The following is an 11,623-nucleotide window of genomic DNA, read 5'->3' on the forward strand; positions in this document are numbered from 1 at the left end:
TCAGACTGGTTCTGACTGCCTGTGCAAGGGGGCTCCCGCAGAAGTGGGGCCAAGGGCCGGGATCTGCTCTTGGGGAACATTGTAGTAACAGTGTAACCACTAAGAATTGTTGCAGCTACATGATAACTAATACACACAATATCTAACATCCCTACTTGCCACTTTAACTGTTCAATATACTTCCTTTTTCAGATCATTAACGAGTGAACAGCATAGGTAGCAGTACAGGTTCTTGGAAGGTCCTACTACTTTCTCTCTCCCCACTGGGAAAATGGACCACTTAGTCCTAATCTCTCTTTGCTATATTTTAAATCAGTCACTGATCCACAACAGGCCCTTCCCTGTCATTCTTCGACTACTTAGTTTCCTTTGGAAACTTTGGTGAGGAGCCCTTGTCAAAGGCTCTCTGAAAATCCAAATAAACATCAACTGAATCACCTGTATCCACATAAGGCCCCAGGTGGCCATGGGAGTTTAACCATAACTGAACTCAATAAGCATCATCTTATCGGTTAACTGGTTAAACTCTTACATCTCTAACTGACACAAAATTGGAGAGTACTTCAGGTTTGTCGCCCAAGAATAATTTTGATATGCAGGGCTTGACCAATGCACTCGCCCGCTCGTCTGTGGCGAGTAGATTTTTCCAGCTGGAGAGTGCAGGGGCGGACTGGCCCGGTGGGCCATTATGACGGGCTGGCCAAATCCTGCACTATGGGCGGCGCAACACCATCCAATCTGCCGGCTGGTGGAGGAGCACACCACTGCTGGGAAGGGGAAAGTGCGGAGATTCTTCCCACTGGGCTGCCTGCGTGCAGCTCCGGCGTGAGGAGGCGGGGCGGGATGCCAGCACGCTGGTGTGACCTGGCCCCGCTGATTTTAAAGGATCGCGACAGCTCAGCCCTGGCCACGCGTCCCTGGAAGCTGGCTGTGGTGCGCGGCACAGCCAGAGCCCGCCCCGCTGGCTCCAGTCCTGCCATAGCCCCAGTCCCTCTTTGTCTCCGCGCCGCCCATTCCCCACGCCGCCCCTGCACCCCGAACCTCCTGCTCTCCCCCTCTTCACTGAGACCCTTTGGCTCTGCACCGCCCTGACACCCTGCTCTTCCCAATCCCTACCCCCCCAGCTCTGTACTGCCCATTCCCTGCACTTCCCCTAGTCCCCGATCCCTCTGCCCCTCCTGTACCATTGTTTTGTCTGCACACTAAGACCTTGCCATTGTCGGTCTTGCAGGCCCAGCATGGGCAACAGAGAACAGACCATGGAGGTCCTGGACTTTAATCTCTTATCCAGAAACTAAATTCGGCCTCCAGAACCTCTCATTCTTCTCTGTCACTGGTACTTATATGTACCAAGACCACCAGCTTCTCTCCACTATTACCTTTAAGACTATTTAGATATGAGATCCCTGTCCTCACTGCCAGCAGGCAATCCACCACGTTATCTCAGTCATCACAAATCTACTTCTGATAATCCAATCCCCCACTACTACTGCCTGTCTTTTCTAAAAACTGGACTCCCTTACTCCCAGAGTAGGGATGTTAAATATTGGTTAATTGAATAGTCAATTAACCTCATGAATTCTTATTGGTTACTTGACTATTCTATAGTCCCCAGGGATGAGGCTGGCAGCCAGTGAGCTGCGGCCCCACTCCTGAGGAGCCCCCTGCCTCTCCATGTTCCTGTTTCTGATACAGAGAAAGCAGCATGGGGTGGCAGCAGCCCCTGAGCACAGGGGGGCGGAGGAGGGGGAGGGAGGAGAGGAAATGAGTGGGAGAGAAGAGGCTGAGCTCCCAGATCAAGTGTGAGCTGGAACTGAGCTGGGCTGCCTGCCCGCCTGGCTCCTAATACACTTTAAATGCAGAGCTGCAGCAGGTTGAGATCCCAGACCCAGTGCAAGCCGGAACTGAGCCGGGGGGGGGGGGGGGGGGCGGGGGCGGGAGAATGAGCGTTTTTCTTATTGATTCACTGACTACACTATTACATCCATATCCCAGAGGGATAGTCTCAATCCAAGAGGATATCATGACATTATCAAGAAGATAGGTCCTAACTATGGGATGGCTGTCCTCTGCTCCCGTTGATGCTCTCCTGCTGCAAGATTTTCATCCTCTTTAATAGCGCAGGGGATGTTGGAAAAGACATAAGACCACTCTACTATGTCCCTGAAAAAAAAAAATCTCTCCTATTACCTTCATATACTTCTGTATCTCTTCTTTAGCCACTCTCATCTCCTATTGGAGAGCCATGTTAAGGTACTAAACTAGAGGCACCCATTACAATTTTGGGGTGGTGATGTGAGGTGTAAAAGAAAAAGAAAATACTGTAATTTTTTGTGGTCAGAATGCCTTTTCTCCCTTCTTCCAAAATGAATGCTAATACACATGCACTGATTCTGATACTAAAATATAAAGATGAAGAATTACTAAATAGTATGGTTAGAGCTCTCAGTTATACTTTAATAATTCACAATTATGGATAGTGAAGGAGATTAAAATGAGCTAACACTCAGGCCAAAGCCTTGCAAGCAAGTATAGGTTTGCCAAATTATGCATTTAAATAATTTGTTACTTTAAAATGAGGTTATTGTTGTTAGGAAAGAGATATGGGATATACTTCAGGTACGAAGTACATAAACCTGTAATGACAAGAAGCCCCCTTATTTGGAAAACCCAGGAGCAGGATGACACAAAGAATGACAAACTGCAATAGCTGTACAAACTGAAACTTGAACTTGTATATTATATGGGTTATCTAAAACAAATACTTAATATGCTTAATGCTGATTTGAGAAAAGGAATTGTATAAATCTATTACATATTTATTAAGACCCAAGTAAACAAGGTCCAAATTGGAGAAACACTGGACCAGGATTGAGAGAATGGGGCTGAAGGATCGGGCTAAAGATCAGAGGCAGCAATGACCCAACCATGAAGTACAAAACTTTCCAGTAGCTCAGAATATGGACTTGGGCCTTCTACCAATTCTGTCTTACACTATCTGAACATATATTTATGCCAAATAATAGGTAAGTGACAATTTTAATCTGAAATAGCATAAATAAAGATAAAATTGATTAAGGCTAAACTGGGTAGACTTAAGAGTCAGTTTCACATCTTACATTTTCAATATTCCAGTGCTTGTAATTTGTCTTCAAGGGCCCTGAATTCCTTGCACTGCACGTTCATATTTACTTTCTGGCCACAAGACCAGCAATCATATTTGTTTGCACTCAGTGCAATAAACCAAGCAACCTACACCCTGCTGCTGGTCTTTAGCCCACATTTTCGCAAGGGATGTAAGCGAGTAGTAGTTGAGTCACTGGTTGCTTCCCCTCCCCCCCTTGCTGCCTCTGTAGCAGGGGGAGCAAGAGCCAGTGCTAGGGGGCAAGGAGGTGGAGGGAGGCAGAGGTCCAACATCCGGCAGCAGCAGGGACTACTCAGTCCTGGCTTGCACTGGGTCCCAGACCTATCCCCACTGCGGCTCTGCAGTTTAAATGTAGAGCTGCAAACCCACAGCAGGATCCTTATTGACTCATGATGTAGACGATATAATTTGTATTGACTATACGATCAGTCAACCAAGAAGACTTGAGAGGTGACATGATAGTTGAAAACTATCTAAAAGGGTGTTAAAAGGAGGAGGGAGAAAAATTGTTCTTTGGCCTTGAAGGCAGGACAGGAAGCAATGGGTGACAAATTACAGCAAGGGAGGTTTTGGCTGAACATTAGGAAAAACTTCCTGTTAGGTTGGTTAAATACTGGAATAAATTGCCTAGGGGGTTGTGGAATCTCCATCACTGGAGCTATTTAAGAGCAGGTTAAACAGACACCTGTCAGGGATGATCTAGACCAGGGGTCTCCAAACTACGGCCCGCGGGCCGGATGCGGCCCGCGAGGCCCTCTCATCCGGCCCGTGGAGACTGTGACGGGGAAGAAACTCCCCGCACTAACAGCCCCTCCCCTGGAGAAGCGCCGAGCGGCGCAGCGCCGCGGAGCTGGGGCGGGGAAGAAACTCCCCACACTGACAGCCCCTCCCCCGGAGAAGCGCCGAGCAGCGCAGCGCAGTGGAGCCCAGGGGAAAGCCCACGGGGAGGGGAGCGAGGGCGCACAGCCGCAGGCGCGGCAGGCGGCAGGACCCAGGAGGAGAAGGGGCAGGGACGCCAGGGTGAGCGGCATGCCCCGTGCGTGCCGGCTCAAAAGGGGGAGGGGCCGGAAGGACAGGGGCGGCCGGCACTCACTTTCTTTTGGGCAGGCAGCTAGGAGAGGGAAGCCGGAGGAGCCAGCGGGACGGAGGAGGGACTCTGGACCCGCGCAGCCCTTGCCCTGGGCAGCGAGACTCCCCGGCCGGGGGTGCGGGGGATCGGAGCCGCCAACGGACGGCCACACGCCCTGCGGACCGACGGCCGAGCCCGGGCTCTGCGCGTCCCTCACAGCAAGAGGGGTTGGGACTTGGCGTGGACAATTGCTCCCTATTGGCCAGTGCGTTCTTATCCTATTGGCTAGCTCTCTCATGAGGTCACTAGTGGGCTGGGCTCTATTTTGGCATCCAGGAAACAATTTCACCATTCACACTAATACACTACACATGAACACCTGTATCAATGTGTTATTAAATAATAACTGAATAAAATAATATTAAATAAATAATTAAAAACAACATCCATGTTTTGATTGTTTTTTATTTGGACCTCAAGTGTGTAGTCGGCCCCTGAACTGCTGTTTGATAGTTAATGCAGCCCTCGGGCAGAAAAGTTTGGAGACCCCTGATCTAGACAGTGCTTGGTCCTGCAGTGAGGGCAGGGGACTGGACTCAATGACCTCTTGAAATCCCTTCCAGTTCTGAGTCTATGAGTTACCCACTTAAGATCCTTAATTTTCACTCATGGGTCTTTTTGTTTATACTAAGTTAGGATATGTCTGTCCAGTGTATTGGACATTCTTCATTGTATCAGAAATGGACATCGTTCATAGGAAAACTAATATAATCCTAAATCCATAGGAAAGTAACTAATTCTTAAATATGTTGGACTCCTCCCCTTGTAGTCACTCTTACCATAGCAGCTCACTGCATTGCTATGCTCTCTGTAAGGAGCTCTTTCTACTTGAGAAGAAGCTCTTGCAAGAGCCCTCTAAATTTAGATCTGTGGCTAGGCTACGCATCCTTGCCATTTCCTATTAATTATTTGTGTCCTGTCTTCTATGGGGATGTTAATTATTTAATATAGTAACTGGTTAAACATTAGGCATAAATGGTTAGTCTTGGAGCAGCCCCTGTGCTCCGCCAGTTAATCGGATACCCATAAGCATCGCCCAGTAAGGATGATGTTAAGCAGTTAACTCTTTTCATCTCTAGTCCTCTACAAGCCATCCCTTTGATCAACATGTAATTTATACAGTTGCCACAATCCCTGGCATGGCACCCCCGAAGTCACCAACGCAGCTTCTCTGACCAAGGGTGTGGAAATTAGGGTTTAGATCTAGGCTGGGCAAGATGCGGCCCAAGGGCGAGATCGAGCGCACCTAACACTTGGATCCCACCCACAGACTGCATCTGGTCACTTTCTATTTCTATTCTGCTGCCCAGCTGCGGCTCAGGTAGCAGGATTCTATTTAAGTGGCTCCCGGTCACAGAACCAGACCGGCAGGGGCTGAAGCCATGAGCCTTTTAAATAGATGTAGCAACTCTAGGCAGCTGCCAGGCCACACAGCAACAGCAGGGCCAGGAGCCGCGAGTCCTTTGCAGTATTTTTACTTCAAAGCCTTCAGCCCCAGACAAATCTGGTGGTAGGCTAGTCCCCAGCCCCGCCCATTCTGCCCCAGGTAGGGATGTTAAATTGTGTTCAATTAATCGATGGAAATTCCATCAACTAGTCCAGGGGTCTCCAAACTTTTCAGCCCGAGGGCCGCATTAACTATCAAACAGCAGTTCGGGGGCCGACTACACACTTGAGGTCCAAATAAAAAACAATCAAAACATGGATGTTGTTTTTAATTATTTATTTAATATTATTTTATTCAGTTATTATTTAATAACACATTCATACACTACACATGAACACCTGTATTAGTGTGAATGGTGAAATTGTTTCCTGGATGCCAAAATAGCAGACATTTCTGGCTTTAGATTTGTTGTCCCTAACATCAACAGTGACCTGAGATTATCATCGGACAAGTTTGTTCTCAAATTGTTCTTCACGTATTTCATTCTTGAAAATGTTTGTTCACACAGGTATGTTGTTCCAAAGATTGAAAGGTACCTTGATGCAAAAGTTTTGACATTAGGAAAGTCTTCCTTGGGCAAAAACTGGTAAAAACCCACCAGTCCTATTTTGAACTTGTCCCTAAGGAGGTCATTTGCTTGCAACTCAATGACTTCCAGCTGCAGTTCATCTGGGCAACTGGCCACATCTGCTTCAAATGGGTTTTGAAACAATCTCACTTCTTCTGCCTTTGAATCCAAAAAGGTCTCCACGGGCCGGATGAGAGGCCCTCGCGGGCCGCATCCGGCCCCCGGGCCGTAGTTTGGAGACCCCTGGACTAGTCAATTACTTGATGGGGGAGTGACTAGTAGAGTTACTATTCAACTATTTGATAAGCTTATGCTTATTGTATAGTTGATTAGTCACTTACATCTCTACCCCAGACCCCATGGTCAATACCAAAATTCATTAAGTGATCAGCCTATGAAAACGATTGCCTACCTCGGGTTTAGAGCCAGATAGATCTTAGATACAGTCATGCATTTTACTCAGAAAACCATGCATAGCCTATAAAATGCTAAACCCCTACAAAAAATTTTCAAGTAAGGCTATATCTAAGCTATGGAGAAGAAGATCAATGCTGCTTGAAGACCTGCAAAATGGGCTGCCCTACTGCATACCTTAAGAAGGCCTTTGGCTGTAGTGTAAACCTGGGCTTAGATAGTGTATTGGCATCTGTGAGATATTATTCAGGGCATTACTAGCAAAAGGGAAGACACAGATTTAACAGATTTTTAAAATTTTTTACACATTGATAACTCTGTAGTAACAGACTACTAATTTTCATTTGTGTTACAGATAATTGAGCAAAAATATAAACAGATGCACGTCTCACTGGCTCTCCTGCAAATATGATTACTATAAACTACAATTCTCAAATACAAATTTAGAAATTCAAGCTAATGCTCATTTTACCAATTCAATAACATTCTTTGTACACAGACCCATCAACACTGTAGATCAATTTTATTTACACTGGGGATACAACTATCTTGAATAGAATAATTCTGCTAGTGGCTTTTATCTGTTCTATTTGTTCCTTTGAACAAAGAATACTAGCAAATTACAAATTTTATTTGCGATTTTATTAAATTTTCTTCAGAACACCCAGAGTGGCATCTATTTACTGCGCTTAAGGCAGAGAGCTTAGGAGGAATGGAAAGAGGGGAAGGTGCTTAGAGGGGAAATTTATATATAACCAAGAAAGGACTGTAACTATTTTAAAATACATATAGATTTGAGGCAGTTCTAAAAAGTGTAATATACATCACAATGAAAAAAGTTATTTTTGCAAAATAAAAATATAGCTCCAAAGTCTTAAAAAATGTCAACTATTATAAGTTATATCATTTGTATTTTCTCTAACTTTGTTTGGACAGCAGGAATTAAATCTAAATATACTGAATGACGCTAACGCAAGTCATGTATTTTACTCAGAAAACCAAAACTCCCTTAGCAAAGCAATACAGTCTCCAGAGCCCTGAAGTGTGTTTTTTCCTCCCAGCGGTGAAAGTAACTTAAAGCTTCTTATAGATACTGTCCCATCGCAATCCGGGTCTCTACAACTCTTTAAATAGCTCCCTGCTGGCTTTTGCCGCTGGAGCTGCACACCAGGGCACACCCGCTTTCTTTCACCTCTATTTTCCCCCAGGAATAAGACACCAATTTCACTCACTAAACAGAGTAAATAAGGGCAAATCGCAGGATATGCGTTCCAGCCGCCCTGGTAGCTCCTACACCTTCACGGATCTCGTTTTAAACTGCGGCTCATCTCATCACCCTGCTAGGAAAGGACACTCTGCCCAATCTCGCGCCTCTGGGGGGCGGACACTGGCCCAGGTAAAACGAAGGAGCCGTGTCACTAATGGCACGTGTAACGTCTCCCGGCAGGGGGCCGCCCAGAAAGCGGGCGCACGTAGGGGCTGCACAGGCGAGCAGCAGACGGTGGCGGAGACAAGAGGCGCCGGGCGGCTGCCGGGTCAGCCCACGCCCCGGCACACACCGAGCTGCGAGGCCTGTGACAACACTCAGAGACGTGCCAGGAGAGTATCCCCGCCCAGCGGCACCTGTCCAGCCGGAAGAGACGCGGCGGGAGAGACCCTGCCTGTCAGCCCCTCCCTCCAGGGACCATGCCTGGCACCAGCCACGGCCTAGCGCCGCAGAGGCGCCAGTGCGACCCCGGCTGAGCCCTGCCAGCGACCCCGGCGGAGCTGCGGGCCGGGCGCTCGGGACGCCTCCCTTGCGGAGCCAGGCGCCCGCGCTGCCCGGCCCAGGGAGCGGCCCCGGGCTCAGCCCCAAGGGAGGAAGGGCCGTGGCCGAGAGCGGGCCCGAGAACCCGGCCGCCCCACTCACCCGCTGCTCATGGTACCGCGCTGCTGCGGGCCACGCCGAGCCGAGGAGGCGGCGCTGATCCGTGGCAGTCCTAGCGCCGGGGCCCACTCCGCGGAGCCTGCGCCATTCAAACTGCGGCGCGCTGCATGCCGGGCCGGAGAGAGCCGGGGCGGGACCGCGCCCCTCCCCGCCGCCGCGCAGCGCCGCGAACCCGCCGCGTCCCCTAGGGGCGGCCGCGGGAACTGCACGCGGCAGGCCCCTGGCTCTGGCCGCCTGAACCTCTCCCCGCGCATCCTCATCACCGCCCCGGACAGCCCGCTGGCCCTCACTGCCCTGCCTGGCCCCAGCCCCTCCGTTGGCATCATTGCCCCCCCCCCCCCTCAGATTTGACGAACCCAACCTCAGCTCTCCCTCAGGCTCCCTTCTGCCCTACCCCTCCCAAGGTTCAGCAGCTGTGCCCCCGCTTCAGGGTCACCCTCAACACTCCCTCCCGCTGGTGCCCTGACTTCTGCCCCTGAGTCACAGCCTCAGCAGTTCCTCATCTACCCCTCAAAGTCCCACCATCCCCACAATATACCTTCATCTGTCTCCCTCTCCCCTCTTCCAATGACCCTCAAAGCATTTCAGTGCTAACTGAATCCCTTTAAGCAACATCAGCCTCACAAGCCCCTCAGTCTCATTCCCCTCCCCCGAACCCACTTTCAGGGAATTTCCCTGCCCCCAAATACCCAACCTCAGCCTCCTCACTTCCACACTTCTCTCAGGCCATTGTGCTGTCTCAACAACTCCCCCCCGCCCCCCCAGTCCCACCATCCCATGACTTCTCAGATAGCATCACTCCCTTCCTTTTGCCCAACTCATCTGATGAAGTGGGTTTTGCCCAGGAAAGCTCATGAGGCCGTATATTTGTTGATTTCTTAGGTGCCACAAGACTACCCCCTTCCTTTGTCTCACTGCCACCACAAACACTCCTTTGCCAGTCTCAACCACCCCCAGCCCAGTGTCTCACTCCCCTCAATTGTTCCACTATGACGTCCCCTTAGATCACCTCATTGGCCCCCAAATTATAGTGGTTTCTATTTTTTTAGGTTTAAAATGACTTTTTGTTGGAAATTAGCATTATTACAAAAAGTTTGTGTTTCTTTTACTTTTTTTATTTTTCAATAAAATGAATATAAACATTTTTCATTTTTAATAGAAAATGTTTGTTCCTTATTAATTCTCTCTTCCTGCTTACTGATCTGGAGGGATTGGAGGGGGAAAGTAATTGAGTTGTTTCATCAAATCACTGAAAGATTTTGAAAGAAATGAAAAATTTTAGTTTCAGTGATTTTTTTTTTGTTGAAAATACTTGTCATTTTCTGACCAACCCTTCTTATATTCTCACTGTAGACATAATTCTTTCAGCTAGCCATGTCACTTCAGCACCTTCTCAGGCAGTTTCTTCTTCTCTTCACGGACTCCATTAGTTTCATTTGTGTGAAATCCTGACCCCATTGAAGACAATGTCAGTTTTGCCATTAACTTCATTTGGGCCAAGCTTTCATCCTTTGTCCCCACAATCTTTGTTAACCTACACGCTCAGCTTCCTCCATGTTCTGCTGACTTTAGGGGTGGTTAAAGTAGATTTTTGTATTTCCCCTTGACAACAGTAGTGCTAAATCTGACCTTGCATGATCAACTTTGGGATCGTTCAGACACAGTTTTGGTAAAGTCGATGTTGTTGAACTCCAGGATGTGTCCCACTGTGACTGCTCTGGCCAGTACTTTCAACTCTGCTACTCTCCCAGGACAGAGGAAAAGCCCCAGGAAATTTTGCATTTCATTTCCTGTTTTGCCACATGGCAAGCTCAGCAACACACCTCAGCAGCATACCTGACCATGAATGCCAGAGTCATAAATGAGCTCCAGAATGAAGCATGCAGGAAATCCTGTATCTGATTGCTGCACGAGGAGAGGAATTTTTGCAGGCAGAATTCCAAAGCAGCAGAAGAAACATTGATATCCAGTCTCACTGACAGCCAGGAGGCCAATCTCCTCCCGGGATGTATTGCTGTGGGACCCTGATGGTGGGGAGGGCACTTCTGGTCAATTCACTTTTGTAATCAAGTTACAGTGGGTAAATGTAATTGGATTTTTCTGTTTGCTCTGTCCTGAGAGGTATAGTGGCAGCCACTCTGCCTACACAGCATGGGCTCTCTGGTAAAGTTTGTAAACATGTCTGGAGATGAAGCGGGAATCCTCCCTGTACATCTTAGCAACGCTCTCATAGAAGTACTCTTTAATTCTTCTCACAAGGTTTCTGGGAAGGCCTGCCTTATTCCGTTCTCCACAGTAGGCCATCTTTCCACACCAAGCTAGGAGTAAGTGATCTGGCATCATTGCAGCACAAAGCATAGCAGAATAAGATACAGATTTCTGAGCACATTCAGTCAGCATCCACTTTCTGTCATACTCTCTGATTTGGAGAAGACTGATATCACGCATGGCAACCTGGATGAAAAAGTGGAAGTTCTGTAATTGATAGCACTGAGGCAAACTGCCTCCTTTTGCTCATCTCTGGAAAATCATGACCCCAGACTTGCAGCCATCGTTGTAAAGGGCTTGAAGGGATTATCCTGAAGAACAGGTTCACTCCACCTCTCCTTATGCAGGTCACTGTGGGAAGGGAGAATTGCAGTCTGCAGGTATAACAGAGAAGTGCGTGGGGAAAACACATGCTGAATGTATGAGCCTCTAAAAACCCGCCTGGTTCACCCACTTGCAGGGTTCCTCATGAATGTGGCCCCTCTTGCAAATGCAAATGCTTAGATAGCAATGAGGGCTGTAGTTTGCAAACACTGTCACACATATTTTAAAAGCATAATCAAAAGAGTAAGAATCTCAATATGCTGCTTACTATCCCTGCCACCAAACCAAGTCCATTTGCTCCATTCTGAGCTGTGTCTTCTACCTGCCTGATAGATGTTTAAAATGATATATTTGGCTTTGTACATACTTTATTCATACTAAGAGTTAACCTTTTGTGTCTT

General features: G+C 48.0%; 1 protein-coding gene across 1 annotated transcript in view; it reads right to left on the minus strand.

The window, feature by feature from the left end:
* The window catches only part of KATNBL1 (katanin regulatory subunit B1 like 1), a 52,445-nt gene extending 43,648 nt beyond the window's left edge, over positions 1-8,797 (minus strand). Inside the window, exon 1 of the mRNA XM_075927064.2 lies at positions 8,613-8,797. The gene's annotated coding sequence lies outside the window, so the exon portion shown is untranslated. The remainder of the gene's footprint in view (positions 1-8,612) is intronic.
* Positions 8,798-11,623: the final 2,826 nt, after the last annotated feature.

Source organism: Pelodiscus sinensis, chromosome 5 (assembly GCF_052426305.1).
Source record: "Pelodiscus sinensis isolate ZL-2025 chromosome 5, ASM5242630v1, whole genome shotgun sequence".
NCBI classification, from domain to species: Eukaryota; Metazoa; Chordata; order Testudines; family Trionychidae; genus Pelodiscus; species Pelodiscus sinensis.